The sequence below is a fragment of the Aquarana catesbeiana genome, linkage group LG01 (genome assembly GCF_042186555.1).
Source record: "Aquarana catesbeiana isolate 2022-GZ linkage group LG01, ASM4218655v1, whole genome shotgun sequence".
NCBI classification, from domain to species: domain Eukaryota; kingdom Metazoa; phylum Chordata; class Amphibia; order Anura; family Ranidae; genus Aquarana; species Aquarana catesbeiana.
Genome location: NC_133324.1, coordinates 256,816,827 through 256,840,125, shown reverse-complemented (window position 1 = coordinate 256,840,125; position 23,299 = coordinate 256,816,827).

The window sequence follows — 23,299 nt, the reverse complement described above, 5'->3', positions numbered from 1 at the left end:
TGTGCACCACCTTTTGATGAAAAATTGTGTTCAGTTCACTCAGTCCAGCTAATTTTCCAAAATATGCGAAGAATCGTGCTCCCAATTCAGAAAGCCTCCACTGACCCCCCCCAAAAAAAATGTGTCTTCTCAACAAAGGTCAAATGTGCATGTTAAAAAACATCAGAATGCAGGTAAGTATCAGAAAGCTTCCAAACCATACAGAGCTTCTGTCAAAATCAATAGTTTCTCAAATGGCAGCCTCATGGATCAAACAGGATCAAATACCTTTCCCTTAGACCACCAATCTGATTCCAGCAAGGGAGAGGTATTGATGTGACTGTGTGGAGTGGCCTGCACTTTGAAGGCATATCATCCACTGCATTAACAAGTGCTGTAGCACCAAGGATTGTACAAACAAGTGATTGTTCTGTTCTTTTTGTTTTTTGTTTTTTTTTATGTGAGTTTTATTTCATTTATTTTATTGAATAACATTTGTGCGGAGAACACTATGGATGTATCTGTTTTCCCTTTTTGTTGATATGTGGGATTCATTCCTTTAGGCTGGACTGGCTGTTTGATCCATGAGGCTGACCTTTGAGAAATAATTGATTTGGGCTGAAACTCTATGTGGTTTGGAAGACTTCTGAAACTAACCTAAATTCTGTTGTTTTTTAACACACAGTTGACCTTTTGTGAGAAGGCCTATACTGAAGGCGAGCAGACACCTTTGGGGGCTTAGTGGAGGATTTCTGCTTTGGGAGCACAGTTCTCACATATTTTGGAAGATTTGCTGGATTGAGTGAACTGAACACAATTTTTTACCACAGGGTGGTGCACACATTGATGTTGTTTTTCAAGAAAGACTGACACAAACCAAACTTTATTCATTATTTGTTGCATGTTTATTCACTTTGATGTATGTTATATCACGTTTTGTTTAATGTATTACTGTAATGTTTTGAATTCGATCACATATCACGTTATTAAGCACAGCACATTTATTATACTATTATTAAGTTATTTTTTTCACTAAGTGTCAGAAGGTAGAAAATAGTAAGGCTTGGATCACACTAGCCAACTACAAAGTTAGGCGGTTTCAGACTCTTTGGCATTAAAAGTTGGATCAAAGTAGTGCAGGAACCTTTTCTGAAGTTGCAGCAACTTCAGTAGTGTCAATCGGAACAGCTCTCATAGAGATACATGGCATTTCATATGTCCTACGATTTTGGGTCTCACAAGTTGGATCCTAAGTCACAGGAGTGTAAAGTGAGCCTAACTGTTGCAGATTTTTGTTTATATTCAATTTAGGTTTATTTTATTGTAGAAGAGCCATAGCACATCTCTTCTGCAATAAATAGCCTGCTCACAAATATTTCTTAAAGGCTTCAGTTCCGCAATAAGTGCCCATACAAATCAGTAGAAAATGTGTAAAAAAAAGTATTCATTCTAGGGATACCACATCCAAACTGTCAATATATTAGTGTATAGTCTAATTATTAAATGTTATAGTTTAATTACGATAAAGTTAATATCTGTACAAATCAGATACTAAGGACCAGATGACACCCAAGCACAGTCAAAGAAGACAGTGCCCTGCTCTATATGCACATTGATTAAAGTGTATTTCCAAATTGGCATAACACCTACTTTAGGTGCTCTATTCTGGACTCTCCAGAAAGGAAACATCCTACATAGTTCTCTTTTTTATGAGGGGGCAGGGAGCTTTGTTTACCATAATTAACCCAATCTGCACTGTGCTGGCAGATCTTTTTATCAATTGTAACTAGATTTGAACACTGTCTGTTCTAACAAAGGATTAAAAAAAAGTTAGAGGCTGGGCTTCTTGCATTGTTATGTCAATGAGGGCAGACTTAAGGCAGGCTAACATTGTTCAAAAAATCTTGCAGTCAGCCATGACACCTCCTCCTAAGAAATATCTAAAAGGAAAGAAATATTTTTTAAAAATTAGGCACGCTGCATGATTGGGAACACATAACAAATATAGTAGGGTTTTCAAATTGGACTGCAAAAGTGGAAATACAATTTAAAGCTGAACTCCAGTACCTTGCCTTCAGTCCTGCACCTTTGTACCTCTCCTGTACTGAAAATGTTTACTCTGATTTCACTGCACACTCTCGGGTTGATTTACTAAAACTGGAGAGTACAAAATCTGATGCAGCTGTGCATGGTAGCCAATCAGCTTCTAGCTTTTTCAATTAAGCTTTGACAATAAAACTTGGAAGCTGATTGGTTTCTGTGCAGAGCTGCACCACATTTTGCACTCTCCAGTTTTCATAAATCAGCTCCTCTGTGTATTAGAAGCTGCAGTAAGTAAGAAAAAGCTTGCCTCATTTCCTTGCCATCATCTAGCTGTTCCCTCTCCAGGCTAATGGTCCCTGGCCCACTCCTTTCATTCATTGGATTTCAGTTCTTTCAATAAAACTTGGAAGCTGATTGGTTTCTGTGCAGAGCTGCACCACATTTTGCACTCTCCAGTTTTCACAAATCAGCTCCTCTGTGTATTAGAAGCTGCAGTAAGTAAGAAAAAGCTTGCCTCATTTCCTTGCCATCATCTAGCTGTTCCCTCTCCAGGCTAATGGTCCCTGGCCCACTCCTTTCATTCATTGGATTTCAGTTCTTTCAATAATGGAGGCTCACTATCACAGGTGGACATTGCCTAGGGCAGTGTGCATGCAAAAACAGCCTGTCTAGTAAAGTCCACTCCTCCAGACTTCCACCCTCCTATTAGGGCATTTTGATAATTGCATAACTTCTCCCAAGAGCCAGCCCACTGATGCATTAGGGTCGGGGGCTCTTACGAGGAGTAAAAAGGCAGGCTTCTCTGAAGCTTACAGTATGTACAGTACCCTTTTCACTTTCCATATAATGCAAGCATTGCATAGAGAACACAGGGAACCAGTGACAACCAATGAGTCTAAAATAAATGATATAATGAAAAAAGATTTTATTTAAAGATGTGAATAAAATATTGATCAGAGGGGAGGGAAGAATCAGGGAAGGCAAAATCTAAGCAGATTACTGTAAGCGTCAGCTTTAAATAAATATATGTTTTGGCAGCAGCAGTAGCTTTTCTTTACATCTGACTGTTGTCTAATGTCTAAGAATACTTTAACTAGCTTGTTTTACCTTTATTTGTACCTTTGTAATTTATCTCACATCAAGCTGCCAGGTTCTTTTTTTCTTAAATGGACTCTGTCAAAAAGGATCTCACCTGTGAGATAAGCGGCTTCAATACTCCCATGGCAGTGAAGCTAGTTTGCAGCCTGGGTGTCAGCCTAGCAGCAAAATGATTGACGAGGCTTCTCCCACAGGAAAAAATCATTTTGACAAAGTCCCTTTAAATGTCAAGTAAGGACATTATTGTATTGTGAAGATTCATTCTTAATAGTCATTTGACAAAAATGTAACATTGCATTTATCATGTTGGGGTTTTATGACATATTCGTCTGTCTTAAATGACAGAAAAGGTGAGAAATAAGACCGAATCTTTCCTGTTAAATCGCAATTTGAATACTTGACAGTACTTGATTCTTGATCATATATGGTACAACTGGGTATGAACTGTTGTACTTCATGGATATCTGAACATGTTTGCCTTTTTATTGACATGCACAATTGTTGAAGATTGTTATATTGCAATGTGATGTAATAAAATAACAGCAAACTCAGTTGCAAAAACAATGACTTAACGAAGCGTAGCAGGTCTGCCATATACAGTAGGTTAGCCTTGGCACCATTTACTAAAGGCAGTTGTATTCAGCAAATCAATGATCCATACTCAGTTTAGTTGTGATATGCTGAAAAACACAGCAACCATTGTGCAAAGAGAACAAATTTGTTGTAACCTACAACACCCAATCTCAAATCAGTTTTTGGTAGTCTAGTGCTGTCATGCAAACAACAGAAATAAATAGAATTAGTTACAATGGGTAATTGGTGTGTCTCAGTATACCTTTTTATACTTTTTTTTTTAATTAAAAGACAATAGGCCTTCTACTTTATCCTTAGGCCTAAACTGTCCTTTGGGTTTCAACTGCATACAGCAATTAATCCTCTTGATTGAAAGGATAAAGAAAGTTTTCCACAGAATTGAGGACTTCCCCATAGTCTTGTGGGGCAATAAAATAAGATATATGGCTGGATACTATGGGAGAACCTTTGTGAGAACTTTTTTTCCACTTTTTTAAAAGGCCAAAGATTTGTTAAAAAAAAGGTATCTGTCAACAGGAGGTTAGATAGCCTAGTTGCTAAAGACTAAAACTGCTTCTATAGTTTAGTCATAATTCTAACCTTAGAGCAACAGGCAGGTGTCTCTGTGAGAATGATGAGGGGATGGACATCTGTTCCTTGACAGTAGCACAAAGACCTGTCAGGGAAGGATTGTCCAAGATGCAAAGAGAATTTTCAAACAAGTTACACAATCTCAATAACCTTATCAAATTTACTTTTTACATTTGAAAGTGTTCATTATTGCCCTAAAGGTAGCCTTAAATGGTCCAGTCATTTTCGGAGTGTCATATCCAGCATTGGATCAGGCCATTTATTGTAAACTAAGTCTATAATTCAGAATTTTACAAGGCAGGGTATGTCAAAGTTGTCAACAGTTGACAGAAACAGAAGTTTAACTCAGACAAAATCTTCTATCTTGCGAGCAACCATCAATGAAATACATAAAAATTCCACTGTCAGCCGCAAGCACGTCTCACATTCCCATAAAATGTGTAAAACGTATAAAAAAAACAGTTAATGTGCCACGCTTATAATAAGTAATCTAATCGACATTGATATATCAATCAAAAAGACTTTCCCTAGAAAATCACATCTGTAATATACTAATGAAAGCAAATAATCACTTGTGCAACTTATGCATAAATAATATTAATACCAATTCACAATACCTGTGCAAATGACACTGTACGTAAAAATATAAGAATAAAAGTAAAATAGACATAAAGAACATATATATATACAGCTCCTTGAAAAAAAGTATTCCTACCCCTTGAAATTTTCCACATTTTGTCATGTTACAACCAAACGTAAATTTATTTTATTGGGATTGTATATGATAGACCACCACAAAGTGGCACGTAATTGTGAAGTGAAAGGAAAATGATAAATGGTTTTCAATTTTTTTTTACAAATAAATATCTGAAAAGTGTGGCGTACATTTGTATTCAGCCCCCTTTACCCCCTGACACCCCTAACTAAAATCTAGTGGAACCAATTGCCTTAAGAAGTCACCTATTTAGTAAATAGAGTCCACCTGTGTGAAATTTGATCTCAGTATAAATACAGCTGTTCTGTGAAGCCCTCAGAGGTTTGTTAAAGAACCTTAATGAACAAACAGCATCGTGAAGGCCAAGGAACACACCAGACAGGTCAGGGATAAAGTTGTGGAGAAGTTTAAAGCAGGGTTAGGTTATAAAAAAATATCACAAGCTTTGAACATCTCACAGAGCACTGTTCAATCCATCATCCGAAAATGAAAAGAGTATGGCACAACTGCAAACCTACCAAGACATGGCAGTCTACCTAAACTGACAGGCAGAGCAAGAAGAACATTAATCAGAGAAGCAGCCAAGAGGCCCATGGTAACTCTGGAGGAGCTGGAGAGATCCACAGCTCAGGTGGGAGAATCTGTCCACAGGAAAACTATTAGTCATGCACTCCACAAATCTTGCCTTTATGGAAGAGTGGCAAGAAGAAAGTAATTGTTGAAAGAAAGCCATAAGAAGTTCTGTTTGCAGTTTGCAAGAAGTCATGTAGAGGACACAGCAAACAGGTAGAAGAAGGTGCTTTGGTCAGATGAGACCAAAATTGAACTTTTTAACCTAAAAGCAAAATGCTATTTGTGGCGGAAAACTAACACTGCACATTACCCTGATCACACAATCCCAACCTTGAAACATGGTGGTGGCAGCATCATCTTGTGGGGATGCTTTTCTTAAGCAGGGACAGGGAAGCTGGTCAGAGTTGATGGGAAGATGGATAGAGCCAAATACAGGGCAAACTTAGCCGAAAACCTTTTGGAAAACCTCTGCAAAAGACTTGTGACCAGGGCAGAGGTTAACCTTCCAGCAGGACAAGAACCCTAAACATACAGGAAGAGCTACAATGGAATGGTTTAGATGAGGGCATATTCATGTGTTAGAATGGCCCAGTCAAAGTCCAGACCTAAATCCAATTGAGAATCTGTGGCAAGACTTGAAAATTGCTAGCAAAGAGCGATGGGAGTTTTAAGGTGCCAAATTAATCAATTGAAACAATAATCAAAATTTACAAAATTTTATTAAACATTAACATTTTTTAAAATCAACATATGAAAATTCATACGATCGTAGTACATGGTATTTTCAGCTCTACATGTTTTGCCATCAGCATGGCTTCCTCAGGAGCTTATTATAAACCTTGTGTACAATATCACCAAACTGCAAGCACCGCTCCAAAGGACCACCAGATCTCCCAAGTGGACAGTCTTTCACAAAGTAATAAGTATGTCACAGAGAGGATATATACCCCTTAATTGGACCCTGCATTTGTAGAGACTCAGGGAAGCAGAAAATGACCTCACTTAAGCAAAAACCATGTCAAAGAAGCCACATCAAAAGACATGTATGGCTTAAGGGAACTGTGCAACCTGGACACAATAATCTTTAAGTGCCACAAAGATGAGGTCTCTTTGTCTATGGCATTAACAGACCAGTAAAACAGGATAAATCCAAATCACTAGTCAAGATAATGAACAGGAATCAACACTCCTTCCAAAGGAAAAAAGGTTCTCCTGCAGGAGTCAAATACGGCGGATGGCTGAGTGTTAATTCCTGTTCATTATCATTATAATTTGTTTTCATTATTATTTTACACATGTGATTTTCTAGGGAAAGACTTTTTGATTAATATATCACTGTGAGTTAGATTACATTACTTATTATAAGCACAGTACATAAACAATTTTTTTTTTTAACAGAAGTTTTAGGCCTCATGCCCATGGACGTTTTTACAGCCGCTTTTAGGAGCGTTTTTTACAGCTTAAAAGCTCCTCTCTTTATGTTAGCCTATGGCCTCATGCCCACCAAGGCAGTTAAGGAGCTGTAAGTGGCATATGCATTTTTAAGCTCCAAAAAAAACCAGGACCAGCGAGTTCTGAGCTGTAAAAACGCCAGACACCAATAACAAGTGTTAAACGCGATTTAACGAGGCTTAACGCTGTATACAGCGTTAAGCCTCATCCGGCGTTTCTCTGTCTCTATTCAAGATCAATGGTTCCCTCTGGGAGCCCATTGATTTCAATAGAAGTCGGATCAAGATAATCCGACTTCAGGTGCGACTTGTGTGCTGACAATCTTTAAAGAGAACTCCGCCAAAATGTAAAAAAAAAATTGCGTGAGGTTCCCCCCAAGATGATACCAGAACCTTCAGTCTGGGCTGGATCTTAAGGGGAACCGCCACACCAAAAAAATGGCGTGGCGGTCCCCCCAAGATCCAAACCAGACCCTTATCTGAGCACGCAGCCCGGAAGGTCGGGGGTGGATGGGGGCTAGGATCTGGGGGCCCTCTTGTTAAAGGGGGCTTCCAGATTACGATAAACCCCTGCCCGCAGACCCTGGCAACCACTGGGCAAGGGTTGTCTGGAAGAGGCCCTTGCCCTCATCAACATGGGAACAAGGTGCTTTGGGGTGGGGGCACAGGGCCCCCCTGCCCCGAAGCACCCACCCCCCCATGTTGAGGGCATGTGGCCTGGTATGGTCTAGGAGGGGGGGCACTTGCTTGCCCCCATTTCCTTAGCTTCTGGGCTGCATGCTCGGATAAGGGTCTGGTATGGATCTTGGGGGACCCCCACGCCATTTTTTTGGTGCGGGGGTTTCCCTTAAGATCCATACCAGACTGCAGGGTCTGGTATCGTCTTGGGGGTGACCTCACACAAAATTTCTTTTTACATTTTGGCGGTGTTCCCTTTTAAGATTTTCAGCACACAAGTGGCACCGCAAGTTGGATCATCTTGATCCGACTTCTGGTGCGACTTCTATTCAAATCAATGGGCTCCCATTGATTTTGAATAGAGACAGAGAAACGCATCTGAAAGCTAGCGTGGCTAACCACGCATTGACGCTAGCGCGCTAGCGAGAAAGGCGGCTGAAAGCTAGCGTGGCATCTCACATACATATGAGAAGCACCTGCTCTCCAAACATTCCACTAGCCTGCCCACTTTACCCTGTAAAAGATATCTAAACCCATATTCGTTAACACATGACATTGCTATGTTACTCTAGTCTACATTCCTCCTCCCTGATGGAAAATGTACATTTTTTATTTAATGTCCACCTTATAATGCCATGCTCCATTGTTCTGACATTGCTGGGACAAAGTTCTCTAGACCCCAAGATGTCAAAGAATAGCCATCAGACAGGTTGAAAAACTGCTATTTGCTAGCTTGATTCATACAGGGGCTCCTGTTAGTGCTCTTAATACACAGAATGTGATATAGCTGTCAAACTGACAGCCAAGACCTTGGTCATAAGACACAATTTATTGTAAATTAATGATTTTGTTCTATGATGTTTTAACACCAGTTCCATTTTTATCACTCTCTATATAGATGAGTTAAAAATGTTATGCAAATCTTAACACTGGAGGTGTGTCTGAAGGCAATGGGGTGAAACAGTTTGGTGATTTGAGCTGATGTAGACATGTTATATGAAAGAGAATTATCAAATTCTATTAACGTTTTTTTTTAATTGTGTTATATTTATGAATGCCTTTAAAATATTAAAATCAATATTCTCAGGGTTAAAATGATTGCACTTCTATTCCCCTGATACCCCAGATGTTTTTTAGTCTACCTGTGTATGGAGGAGATTTGAACAGTTTTGGAGGGCCACTGTAATATACTATGCGACTCCTAAACAAATAATGGAGGTAATATTACATGGGTATTATTTTTTTTAATATGAATGAATATTAAATAGCAATCGTTACTAATTATTTGGTATAAAGTAGATTATAATTTAGGCTAGTTCATGTTGATCTAGAGCAAGGATCCTCAAACTACGGCCCAGATTTAGAGTCTATAGCATCAGATATTGCATTTTCATATTTTAATTAAATAATAGTTTGATGTCACTGGGATTTGTACACAGGTACATAAAAAGAGGGAAGCAGCCAGTGGATACTGACAGGCTCTGATAAACAAATTTCATATGCTAATGTTTGCTTAACATTGATAAATATGCTCCTATGTGTAAATATGTAAGAACCAGCACGGTAGAAAAGGATCATACACAGATAAAACAAGTATGCTGACATGTCATTTTGCTCTTTATTTCACAGCTACATCTTTCTCCTAAATATAAACTTCAAAAGAGAAACCTGTGATGTGAAAGCAAAGTGGAAAAAGTAGAGAAATGCAAAATAAAAACTGAGCAACTAAAACAAGACAAAAAGTAAAAATCTGAAAAATCTGTCCATTTAAAGGAAGTTCCTTTACCTTCTATACTGAATTTAAATACAAGTGCTAAACCTAAAGTGATATAAATTAAAATATTTTTGTCAAAAAAAATGATATACAATTTAGAAAACAGTGGAATAGCCATGCGGCAGAAACTTTATTGTAGTACTTGATAATTAATGGAGCTGTCTGATATATAGACAAGAGAGGGATATCTGCATATTTATAATCATATATGGAATAAGATCTTTCAATATGATAAAAAATTAGGAGATTAGGGATTGGTAATATATAAACTCACTGGAGTTGATTTATTTCTAACTTAGCTTGGTGAAGCTACTGTATATTTACTTCAATCATCCAATCATGTGGAAAATATTTTTTTACACTCCTTTGCACATGAATGGGAGACTGAAGTGAACACAGTGTAACTAATCTAAATTAAATTTCAACTTCTTTTTTAGTAGATACCCCCATTGCAATTGTTAAACTATGTTAAACTCCCACTGTCAAAACTCATTATTTGAACAATTGAATTGTATCATAACACAGAGTGGTACTGTGGATACATATAGAGTAAAAGAGTACCGCGTCCTATAGATTAATTGTAAAGGTGGGGGGGGGCTTTGGACTTTTTGGACTTTTTAGGCACAGTAACACAGGAATTAATACAAAAATATTTATTGAAAAAGCATATAAAAATATACATTTGCATAAAAAAACCACAAAAAATCTAGACACACATATACTCGATAGGATTACTGCTGTGCTAGATCATACAGCTATAAAACTTGGAAATATGAACGTCATTCCATGGTAAACGAAGGTCCAAGAGTATAGCTGAACAGCAGACAAACGGTATAGTATTTTAACATTAAAATGGGCTCAACATGTTGCGCGTGCATTCACGCTTCTTCAGGAGCATAGAATATTGTGGCTAACAGGAATAGAGAAAATAATACAATTAATATAGAGTAATCTAACAACAGAGGTAAATATCATAAGTCATCACAGCTAAATGACCCTGTGGTACCCAACCCAGGCAGCGCAAGATAGGCAGAAGGGAACATATATGGTCACTACAGGGGCATACATAACATTGTAACATAATGTAAAGGTAAGGAATTATTAATAAACTGGTTACTCTATGAGAAATATTGAAAAGTGGCCAGAAATACCATACCCAATAGTAGTGACAATATATATAACTATATCCAAGATAATTGGTCGGTAATTGTAGCCAAAAGTCGAGGGTTGGGTACCACAGGGTCATTTAGCTGTGATGACTTATGATATTTACCTCTGTTGTTAGATTACTCTATATTAATTGTATTATTTTCTCAATTCCTGTTAGCCACAATATTCTATGCTCCTGAAGAAGCGTGAATGCACGCGCAACATGTTGAGCCCATTTCAATGTTGAAATACTATACTGTTTGTCAGCTGTTCAGCCATACTCTCGGACCTTCGTTTACCATGGAATGACATTCATATTTCCGAGCTTTTTTAGCTGTATGATCTCACACAGCAGTAATCCTATCGAGTATATGTGTATCTAGATTTTTTGTGTTTTTTTATGCAAATGTATATGTATGTATGTATAAATGTAGTCCCCCCCCCACCTTTACAAAACTCATTATTTGGCTCCATGCACACTGGACGTTAAAATAATGTTATAAAAATGGCAATAGCTTTGCAGTGAGTCTTTCAACGTTTTTTACGTTTTTGCAATAGTGTTTATTAGCGCTTTTTTGCATTTTTCCGCGTTAGTGTTTTTTAGCAATTTTTGTTTTCTTTTTTTTTTTCAATGGATCAAAAACATTAACAAATGCTGGTGAGCCAAGTTTTTGAGCATTTATCAATGTTTATCAGCGTTTATGAGCATTTGGCGTTGTTTGTGAACAGAAAAACGACTCCTGAACGCGATTTTATGGCGTTCAGAAAACAGCCCATAAACTTCACTGCTGATAAACATCCAAAAACGTCTATGTGTGCATGGTCACATAGGATAATATAGATGGGAGTTTATGGGCTGTTAAAAAAAACACCCAAACTCCCAAAAACGGCAGTTTATAAGCTTCAGTGTGCATGGAGCCTTTTTGTGTACTTTCATTGTTGATTTGTTTTAATTCTATGTAAATGTACTTACAATTACCAAAGAAACTACACAGGCAGCCAAAGCTAACACCAGTTGTCCGAAGCTAAATATTTTTTTTGTCTTGTAGTTTGAGAATGTTGCTTAATTTTTCTTTTTCTTGCCTGTTTTGAGTTTGTCTTTGCCTGGCAACCTTTTTATGAGATACAGCACATCATGTTTCTTTTGTCATGGCAGTCTAAGAGCTTGAAGAAAAACCGCACATTTGACATCTCAGGTCACCTGAGGTAAATTAATTACAGCAAAAAGAGATTCTATTTTTACACGTGTTGACATATTTCAACTAAAGAAGTAACATTAAAGAAAATGTAGCTAAAACATGATTTTTCACTATTAAACACTTTATAAAAACTCAGTCTGTGCCAGTTGAGATCACACCATTGAGTACATGCAAGGTTCATTTTTAAACAAGCTCTCTGAATTAAATTTCCTTCATTTTTTCAAAGCAAGCATGTCTTAAAATATACTCTTTAATTTGAATAAAATGACACAATTTAATTTGAAAAGAAATGACACCATCATAGGGAACACTGACCTGTGTAAGGGCACTTCTTCAGAAGCAGTATATTGCTCATGGGATGGAGGATGACTGCTTACATCAGAGCCTAATAAATATAAATTTTGCTTCATGATAGAGTCATTTTAAAAGTTTACTTGCACTGAAAGATGCTTGCACATAACTTGTTGTTAGTGCTCTTCTGGACATGCTAAGAACCCCTTAAATATGACATAAAGATTACCTGACTTTCAGAATATAGAGTTACATAATTAGTCAAATTGAAAAAAAAAATATATAGAACCCTAAACCTACAGCTGATCTAGAAGAAGGCAAAGATCCCTATAAAACAAAGGTATTGAATTAAAATTCAGAGTTCTTGTTTGTGTTATTACATCACAGCGCAATATTTACATCACTGTGCAATGTTTTACAACACAGTCCCTCCTTTACATCACAGCACAATATTTTACAACACAGTCTTCTTTTCAATGCAGTGCCCCCTTTTACATCATAATTACCCCCTTTACATCACAGCCCCCCCTTTCTACAGCACAGGCCACTATCTTTACATCACAGCCCCCCCTTTACATCACAGTCGACCCCTTTTACATCACAGTCCCCCATTTTACATTGTAGTCCTACCTTTGCATTGGAGTATTGGAGTCCCTCATCTTTATATTACAGTCCCTTTTTAGATTACAGCCACCCTTCACATAAAAGTCCTCCCCTTTTACAATACCATTACCCCTTTACATTATAGCACCCCTTTACATCACAGCCCCCCTTTATATAGCAGCCACCCCCTTTTATAAAAGTGTCCCGCTTTTACATTATAGTCCCTCCCCACATCAATGTCCCCCTATTTACAGCCCCCCCTTTTTATAGTATAGCACTCCTCCTTTACATCACAGCACTCCTGTTACATCTCAGTTCCCCCTTTACATAGCAGTCCATTGTTTACATAGCTGCCCATCTTAACAGCATAGCTCCCCTTTCTTTAAATCAGTATGCTCACCCCTCCCCCTCCCTTTCCTGTCCTACCCTTCATAGAGGGTGGGATGTGCAATAGGTCTGGATGGATGGTGGGATCTTCCCAACGTCTCTTGTTAAGAAGTGAGTGGCTGGTTACTATGACCACCCTGTGTCATAGCAACCGTACAGCCGCTTGTTAACTTGAAAAGTGGAGCAGCTCCTACTCTCTATGCGGACCGATCACACCTCCCACTGTCTGCCCTGATGTGAGGAACAGAGGACACACAGGCAGCTAAATAACATGGCCATGATGGTCCAAACAGAAACATCACTTGGTCTGATTCTGAACTGCAGTCTGCCATTAAGTGATGCCTGCTATAAAACATTACCGAACAAAAGGGAAAAAATACTTCCTATTACCCCTAAGGAAACCAGATATTCTCTTGGTTAACAATCTGGGGTTTTTACTTATAAATATTAATAGCAAATTGTCTTTATGTTTGTTTATTACGAGCTGTAGAGCCTGTGTTGACTGGTTTTGGACTTTCATAAATGGCATAAGTTTGACATCAGTTTAAGACAAAATTTAGATCATTTAGAATTCCTTGACAGGTGCATTTTACAGGCAGTCCCCTAGTTACAAACTTACAAATGACTCCAACTTACAAACGGAGGGAGACAACAGGAAGTGAGAGGAAATCTACCCCATAGAAGGAAAATTCACTTCTGTAAAAATTATTTTATAGGAAAACGGTACCTCCACTGATGCTTTATTATTAAGGCTTGTTTCCACAACAACCTACATTTTTCAAAATCCAATTGTCATTGGGACAGAAAGTAAGGTGAAATCTATTGAACATGGACACAGACAGCAAAACAAATGTCACAGGGGTGTTAACCCTTCCTTATGCTATCCAAAAAGCTTAAAAATAGTATTTTTGGCCGGAGCTACACTTAAAAAAAATTACCTGTTCTGACTTACAAACAGATTTAACTTAAGAACAAACCTACAGTCCCTATCTTCTCTGTAACCCGGGGACCGGACAGGACAGTTGACCTTCTTTAGACCTTTATTTGACCTACTTAAAGCAGGTTTTGCATTCCCATAGACTTGGTTGAGATTGAAAAACCTATTGATGTATTCCTGAATGACAAAAATGCTGTCTCTTCTCTGTATACTATATTCTCTGTAAGGATTTCTCTGCTGTTGCTACTTTAAGTATACCTGTCTTTTAAAGAAACCTACAACTACCTTTATAAACAATAGAGTACTTCCTGATGGTTACAAAGTCAAGTCTGCTTCCACCAGTCATCTGCAGCTTTATCTTGAAACATCATTATAATGAGAAACCTTACTAGCCAACAGAAAGGATTGAAAGGTGGGAGGGGGTAAGCCAGCATTCACTACCACATAGTTACTCTGAATGTTTCAGGAGTCTTAGCACTATTGTAGACCAATGAAGGCATGTACATTTAGGTGTCTGCACTGCATACACATTTTAAAATTACTTTTTTTTTTTTTTAAATGACAATCGAACATTAAACGAGTAGCTTAGAAGTGTAACAGGTGAATCTTGCAGAGAAATCGAATACATAGTAGAAACAGACTCTCAGTTTCTGAACTGTGCTTAATAGGGGAACTTCAACAGAGGAACAACAGAGGAATGGGATGTGTCAAACTTTTGACTGGAAAAGTAAGATGATTAAAGAAATGCTTGGAGATATTTGCAGGCACCTTGGTATGCATACTATTATATCATGCAGTTCCCTGTTTCATTCCTTACTTCTGTAAATTTTCTCTTGCTACAGATCAGCAGTGGTTGTAATGGTCTACACTGATGTCAAAGATCAGCAGTTTGACTACAATCCATTTCATAAGGTGCATGCCTAACTATAATTTCCAATTGCAAACATGGTAGTTAAAGAGTAAATCAACTGAATATCTTAAATAGCAGATGCTGGTTGGTTGAGTGTTTCATCGTTTTTGATGTATATTCCTCCAAGACTCTGCCAGAATGATTTCTGCCTCATACACAATGCTTGTCACAAGGGGGCTCTCTTTCTCTAATTGCAATCTGCCTTTTATTATAGTACATTATTGTGATTGAAATAGGTGGTAACCATGAGAAGTGAGACTGTAATGGGATATGCAGGGTTGTATACTTCAGACTTACCACTGGAGTCCAAAAGATATATTCTAAGCCATTCAGCCAGATACCATCCAATCGTAAATGAAATACCATTTTTCTGATGCCTGACCCTTTAAGACAAGACTTTATGGAAATCAGTCTTTTATTTCCCCATTATGTCAGTTTTTCAGCTCATGTCAAAGTGACCTTGCATTGGTAAAATTTCAGAGATTAGGGCTATGAAGTCAATCAAAATGTATATACATATATATATATACTGTATATATACAGTATGTGCGTCACTTATGCTCACTTGTAGTCTTCTTTTGCATTTTTCGCTTCCCAGCTTTTTGTTCTTCTCTGTTATTCTGGTTTAATCTGCACAATACTATAGAGTACTAGAGTAAAAAAAGTTCTGTAGATTGTAAATATGTAACATATATTTATAATAATGCTTGTAAATAAAGTTTGTTTTTTGTTCTCTGATTTTCCTGTTTTTCTGTTATTTAAGTAATATGTGAATATGTATTTCGATAAAACACAGCGTGGCAAGCTGCTAAAGTATGAGTCATTGTTCATTCAAGAAAGGCAACTACAGTAATGTATAAAGTCTACTAGGTACTTCAAAACGCTTATTCAAATAAGGGCATTACATTTTCTTTAAAGGTAACATAATTAAGGATAACTACAGCTTAAAGTTATACTAAACTCAAAAATCTATTTAAGGATGTATTCTTAAATCAAAAAAGTCCCTTCTATTTCTCCTCCAAATTCCTTTTTTTTGTTGCTGTGATCTGCCTTTCTGTAAGAGGGTGCCTTTGTTAGTTTTCCATGGTCCCACTGTATGTAGGAACTTGGTCCCGAGATGGACTATGGACTATGTACTATGGGAACTGTTCTACACTAGTGTTGGGCGAGCAATTCGGAAAGAGCATAAGTTTGGCTTGAACATTGCCTGTTTGCATGTTCGGCGATCACCTGAATTTGCGGGGCGCTCGGTGGGATGTTCACCGCTGAGCATCCCACAATGCAATTTGCACTGCACAGTGCATTCTAAGCCCTGATTGGCTGAAGCAATTCACCTGACCGCTGGTCAGGTGCAAGGTTTTGCCCAATCAGGGCACAGTGAAGAGCTGGTTGTTAAAGCGGAGATCCAATTATTTTTGTGTTTATTAAAAGTCAGCAGCTACAAAAAGTGTAGCTGCCGACTTTTAATAAACACACACTTATCTTTCCCATGATCCAGCAATGTGGATGCCCAAACACTCACTTCTCCCCCTTGCCTCTCCCCAGCGCCGGCTTCACAAGTGTGGGCACCCGGCTGTGACAGCTTTCGGCTTCACACCCGGGTGTGCATTACACTTCCCCAATGGCTGGGCAATCTTCTGGGACCTGTGATGTGTCCCAGAAGATTGCAGGGAGGGACGGGAGAAGGAGGCGTTGCCTAGGTTGCGAGAGAGCGGAAGTGGGAGCTGGGTACCTGTCAAAACTAGGTACCTGCTCCTCCCCCAAAAAAATTAAATGCCAAATGTGGCATGTTAGGGGGTTAGGGGTCCTTAACCACTTGACAACTGGGCACTTAAACCCCCTTCCTAACCAGACCAATTTTCAGCTTTCGGTGCTCTCACATTTTGAATGACAATTACTCAGTCATGCAACACTGTACCTATATGAAATTTTTGTCCTTTTTTTCACACAAATAGAGCTTTCTTTTGGTGGTATTTAATCACCGCTGGGTTCTTAATTTTTTGCGCTATAAAAGAAAAAAGACAGAAAAATCTGTAAAAAAATGCATTTTTCTTAATTTCTGTTATAAAATTTTGCAAATTAGTAATTTTTCTTCATATATTTTGGCCAAAATTTATACCGCTACATATCTTTGGTAAAAATAACCCAAATCGGTGGATATTATTTGGTCTTTGTGAAAGTTATAGAGTCCAAAAGCTATAGTGCCAATATCTGAAAATTAATCACACCTGAAGTACTGACTGCCTATCTAAATTCTTGAGGCGCTAACATGCCAGAAAAGTACAAATACCCCCCAAATGACCCCTTTTTGGAAAGAAGACATTCCAAGGTATTTAGAAAGATGCATGGTGAGTTTTTTGAAGTTGTCTTTTTTTCCCACAATTCTTTGCAAAATCAAGTTTTTTTTTTTACTTTTTTTTTTTCACAAAATTGTCTTATTAGCAGGTTATTTCTCACACACAGCATATGCATACCACAAATTACACCCCAAAACACATTCTGCTATTACTCCAAGTACGGTGATACCACATGTGTGAGTCTTTTACACAGCGTGGCCACATACAGAGGCCCAACATGAACGGAGCACCTTCGGGTGTTCTGGAGCTCCCAGGCCAATTCTGACATTTCTCTCCTACATGTAAAAATCATCATTTATTAGCTAGTAAATTAAATAGAATCCCAAAACATTATATATGTTATTTTAGCAAAGACCCTGGAGAATACAATGGTGGTCATTGCAACTTTTTATCTCGCACGGTATTTGCGCAGCAATTTTTTTAACACTTTTTTTGTAAAAAAAACAGTTTTGTGCTTTAAAAAAAAACAAAACAGTAAAGTTAGCCCAATGTTTTTACATAATGTGAAAGATGAAGTTACGCTGAGTAAATAGATACCCAACATGTCACCTTTCAAAATTGCATGCGCTTGTGGAATGGCGCCAAACTTTGCTACTCAAAAATCCCCATAGGTGACGCTTTAAATATTTTTACTGGTTACATGTTTTGAGTTACAGAGGAGGTCTAGGGCCAAAATTATTGCTCTCGCTCTACCGATACCTCACATGTGTGGTTTGAACACCGTTTTTTTAAAGGGGTGCTTTTTTTTTTTTTTTTATTGTTCATTTTACTGTGTTTATTTTAGTTTGATGCTTTTTCCCCCCAAAATTTTTTTTGACCACTTTTATTCCTATTACAAGGAATTTAAACATCACTTGTAAAAGGAATATGGCATGACAGGTCCTCTTTACAGTGAGATATGGGGTCAATAAGACCCCACATCTCACCTCTAGGTTGGGAAGCCTGAAATAAAAAAATAAAAAAATATCCTGGCTTTGATCATAGCGGTGAGTTGGTAAAAGCACCGGAGGGCGGCGGGAGGGGGGGATATCCCCTCTCGCCTCCCGTAAGAACGATCAAGCAGTGGAACAGCCGCTATGATCGTTCTTATGGTGTAGGGAATCGCCGGCTGAAAAAGCTGATATCTGAATGATGCCTGTAGCTGCACCCATCATTCAGATATCCCCGCTAGGGATGAGCTTCGTGTTCGAGTCGAACCCATGTTCGACTCGAACATCGTCTGTTCGCCCGTTCGCCGAATTGCGAACGATATGGGCCGTTCGCGCCAAATTCGTGTGGCGCGTCACGGCCCATAATTCACTGCGGCATCGCAGTGCATTGCTGGCTGATGATTGGTCAAGCATGCACTATGACCCGCATGCTTGGCCAATCACAGCGCCGTCTGAACAGAGAGCCGTAATTGGCCAAAGCCAAGGAGGCTTTGGCCAATTATGGCTCAGGGGATTTAGCATACGCCCCACACTATATAAGGCCGCCTGCACGGCGGCCCTGTGTAGTGTGTGTTCCGGCGTTCATAGATAGAGAGAGAGAGAGACAGACAGTGTCATTTAATTTGAGTTAGATAGATTAGGCAGAACAGTCAGCCAGTTAGCTGCACTTACAGTGTATTGTGTATATATATGCATCCCAGGTGTTGCATATATATACATATATACACTGTATTCGGTTTAGCTAGATCCGTTCCTGTTATCTTCTTACTGACAGGCAGGCTTGTCTTGTTACAGTATTTACAGCTACCTGAAGAAAATTGCTGGTGTTCTTTTGATCCTATTAGTACCACAGTCAGGCAGCTAGACTATTTACAGTTAGTGCAGTGCGTCCTGCTCACAGTGTTCAGCTAAAACTACAAGTTAGTGGGGTGCGTCCTGCTCACAGTGTTCAGCTAAACCTACAAGTTAGTGGGGTGCGTCCTGCTCACAGTGTTCAGCTAAACCTACAAGTTAGTGTGGTGCGTCCACCTCACAGTGCTCAGCTAAACCTACAAGTTAGTGCGGTGCGTCCTGCTCACAGTGTTCAGCTAAAAGTACAAGTTAGTGCGGTGCGTCCACCTCACAGTGTTCAGCTAAACCTAGAAGTTAGTGCGGTGCGTCCTGCTCACAGTGTTCAGCTAAAACTACAAGTTAGTGCTGTGCGTCCTCCTCACAGTGTTCAGCTAAACCTACAAGTTAGCGTAGTGAGACCTCCGCACAGTGTTCATCTAAAGCTACAAGTTAGTGCAGTGCATCCTGCTCACAGTGTTCAACTAGATTCGTTCCTGTTATCTTCTTACTGACAGGCAGGCTTGTCTTGTTACAGTATTTACAGCTACCTGAAGAAAATTGCTGGTGTTCTTTTGATCCTATTAGTACCACAGTCAGGCAGCAAGACTATTTACAGTTAATGCAGTGCGTCCTGCTCACAGTGTTCAGCTAAAACTACAAGTTAGTGGGGTGCGTCCTGCTCACAGTGTTCAGCTAAAACTACAAGTTAGTGTGGTGCGTCCACCTCACAGTGTTCAGCTAAACCTACAAGTTAGTGCGGTGCATCCTGCTCACAGTGTTCAGCTAGATCTGTTCCTGTTATCTTCTTACTGACAGGCAGGCTTGTCTTGTTACAGTATTTACAGCTACCTGAAGAAAATTGCTGGTGTTCTTTTGATCCTATTAGTACCACAGTCAGGCAGCTAGACTATTTACAGTTAATGCAGTGCGTCCTGCTCACAGTGTTCAGCTAAAACTACAAGTTAGTGGGGTACGTCCACCTAACCGTGTTCAGCTAAACCTAGAGGTTAGTGCGGTGCATCCTGCTCACAGTGTTCAGCTAAAACTACAAGTTAGTGCTGTGCGTCCTGCTCACAGTGTTCAGCTAAACCTACAAGTTAGTGTAGTGAGACCTCTGCACAGTGTTCATCTAAACCTACAAGTTAGTGGGGTGCGTCCTGCTCACAGTGTTCAGCTAAACCTACAAGTTAGTGTGGTGTGTCCACCTCACAGTGTTCAGCTAAACCTACAAGTTAGTGCGGTGCGTCCTGCTCAGTGTTCAGCTAAATCTACAAGTTAGTGCGGTGCGTCCACCTCACAGTGTTCAGCTAAACCTAGAAGTTAGTGCGGTGCGTCCTGCTCACAGTGTTCAGCTAAAACTACAAGTTAGTGCTGTGCGTCTTCCTCACAGTGTTCAGCTAAACCTACAAGTTAGCGTAGTGAGACCTCTGCACAGTGTTCATCTAAAGCTACAAGCTAGTGCAGTGCGTCCTGCTCACAGTGTTCAGCTAGATCCGTTCCTGTTATCTTCTTACTGACAGGCAGGCTTGTCTTGTTACAGTATTTACAGCTACCTGAAGAAAATTGATGGTGTTCTTTTGATCCTATTAGTACCACAGTCAGGCAGCTAGACTATTTACAGTTAGTGCAGTGCATCCTGCTCACAGCGTTCAGCTAAAACTACAAGTTAGTGTGGTGCGTCCACCTCACAGTGTTCAGCTACACCTACAATTTAGTGCGGTGCGTCCTGCTCACAGTGTTCAGCTAGATCCGTTCCTGTTATCTTCTTACTGACAGGCAGGCTTGTCTTGTGACAGTATTTACAGCTACCTGAAGAAAATTGCTGGTGTTCTTTTGATCCTATTAGTACCACAGTCAGGCAGCTAGACTATTTACAGTTAGTGCAGTGCGTCCTGCTCACAGTGTTCAGCTAAAACTACAAGTTAGTGGGGTACGTCCTGCTCACAGTGTTCAGCTAAACCTACAAGTTAGTGGGGTGCGTCCTGCTCACAGTGTTCAGCTAAACCTACAAGTTAGTGCGGTGCGTCCTGCTCACAGTGTTCAGCTAAAACTACAAGTTAGTGCGGTGCATCTACCTCACAGTGTTCAGCTAAACCTAGAAGTTAGTGCGGTGCGTCCTGCTCACAGTGTTCAGCTAAAACTACAAGTTAGTGCTGTGCGTCCTCCTCACAGTGTTCAGCCAAACCTACAAGTTAGCGTAGTGAGACCTCTGCACAGTGTTCATCTAAAGCTACAAGTTAGTGCAGTGCATCCTGCTCACAGTGTTCAGCTAGATCCGTTCCTGTTATCTTCTTACTGACAGGCAGGCTTGTCTTGTTACAGTATTTACAGCTACCTGAAGAAAATTGCTGGTGTTCTTTTGATCCTATTAGTACCACAGTCAGGCAGCTAGACTATTTACAGTTAGTGCAGTGCGTCCTGCTCACAGTGTTCAGCTAAAACTACAAGTTAGTGTGGTGCGTCCACCTCACAGTGTTCAGCTAAACCTACAAGTTAGTGCGGTGCATCCTGCTCACAGTGTTCAGCTAGATCTGTTCCTGTTATCTTCTTACTGACAGGCAGGCTTGTCTTGTTACAGTATTTACAGCTACCTGAAGAAAATTGCTGGTGTTCTTTTGATCCTATTAGTACCACAGTCAGGCAGCTAGACTATTTACAGTTAATGCAGTGCGTCCTGCCCACAGTGTTCAGCTAAAACTACAAGTTAGTGGGGTACGTCCACCTCACAGTGTTCAGCTAAACCTGGAAGTTAGTGCGGTGCGTCCTGCTCACAGTGTTCAGCTAAAACTACAAGTTAGTGCTGTGCATCCTGCTCACAGTGTTCAGCTAAACCTACAAGTTAGTGTAGTGAGACCTCTGCACAGTGTTCATCTAAACCTACAAGTTAGTGGGGTGCGTCCTGCTCACAGTGTTCAGCTAAACCTACAAGTTAGTGTGGTGTGTCCACCTCACAGTGTTCAGCTAAACCTACAAGTTAGTGTGGTGCGTCCTGCTCACAGTGTTCAGCTAAACCTACAAGTTAGTGTGGTGCGTCCACCTCACAGTGTTCAGCTAAACCTACAAGTTAGTGCGGTGCGTCCACCTAACAGTGTTCAGCTAAACCTACAAGTTAGTGCTGTGCGTCCTGCTCACAGTGTTCAGCTAAAACTACAAGTTAGTGTGGTGCGTCCACCTCACAGTGTTCAGCTAAACCTACAAGTTAGTGCGGTGCGTCCACCTAACAGTGTTCAGCTAAACCTACAAGTTAGTGCGGTGCGTCCTGCTCACAGTGTTCAGCTAAAACTACAAGTTAGTGTGGTGCGTCCTCCTCACAGTGTCCAGCTAAACCTACAATTTATTTTTTTGCGAGCTCTGCACAGTGTTCAGCTAAAGCTACCTGTAGAAGGTTGGTGGTGTTTTCCTGATCCTATCACTACCGCAGGCAGCTAAAAAAAGCTACAAGTTAGTTTTTTGCGAGCTCTGCACAGTGTTCAGCTAAAGCTACCTGTAGAAGGTTGGTGGTGTTCTCATACTACAGGCAGGCAGTTGATTTTGCTAGCTGCAGTATCAGTATATATATATATATATATATATATATATATATATATATATATATATCCCAGCTTAGTGCAGCTACAGGCCATTAGTATGTCTGGAAGGCCAAGAAGGAGAGGCAGACAGTCACAAGCCAATAAGAGAGGGCAAGCAGGCTCTGTGTCTAGTGCTGGTCGTGGAGACGGTGCATCCTCATCAGCACGTGGCCATGGGACATGCTTGGCCTTTTTTTCGGCAGCTGGCCGTGTTGAGCCGCAACATGCGGAAGACTTGGTCGAGTGGATGACCAAGCCGTCCTCATCCTCCTCATCCTCTCTCACCCATGCCCAGGGTACTTTGTCTGGCAAAGCAGCGGCCTCTTCCCTTGGCTCAATGTCATCAGTGACTCCTTCCCTAGCCCCACCATGTCCTCCTGAGGAGTCCCTCGAACTGTTTGACCACAGTGTTGGGTACATGCTCCAGGAGGATGCCCAGCGTTTGGAAGGCTCTGATGATGATACTGAGCTCGATGAAGGCAGTAACGTGAGCACGGACAGAGGGGGTGCCCAAGAAGGACAGCAATCTGGCAGTCATGCTCCCCCTGCTGCAGCATACTGCCAGGTTTGCTCCAGTGATGAGGAGGGAGGGGATGATGAGGTCACTGACTCAACGTGGGTGCCTGATAGGAGAGAGGCGGAGGAGGCGGCACATCACCAAT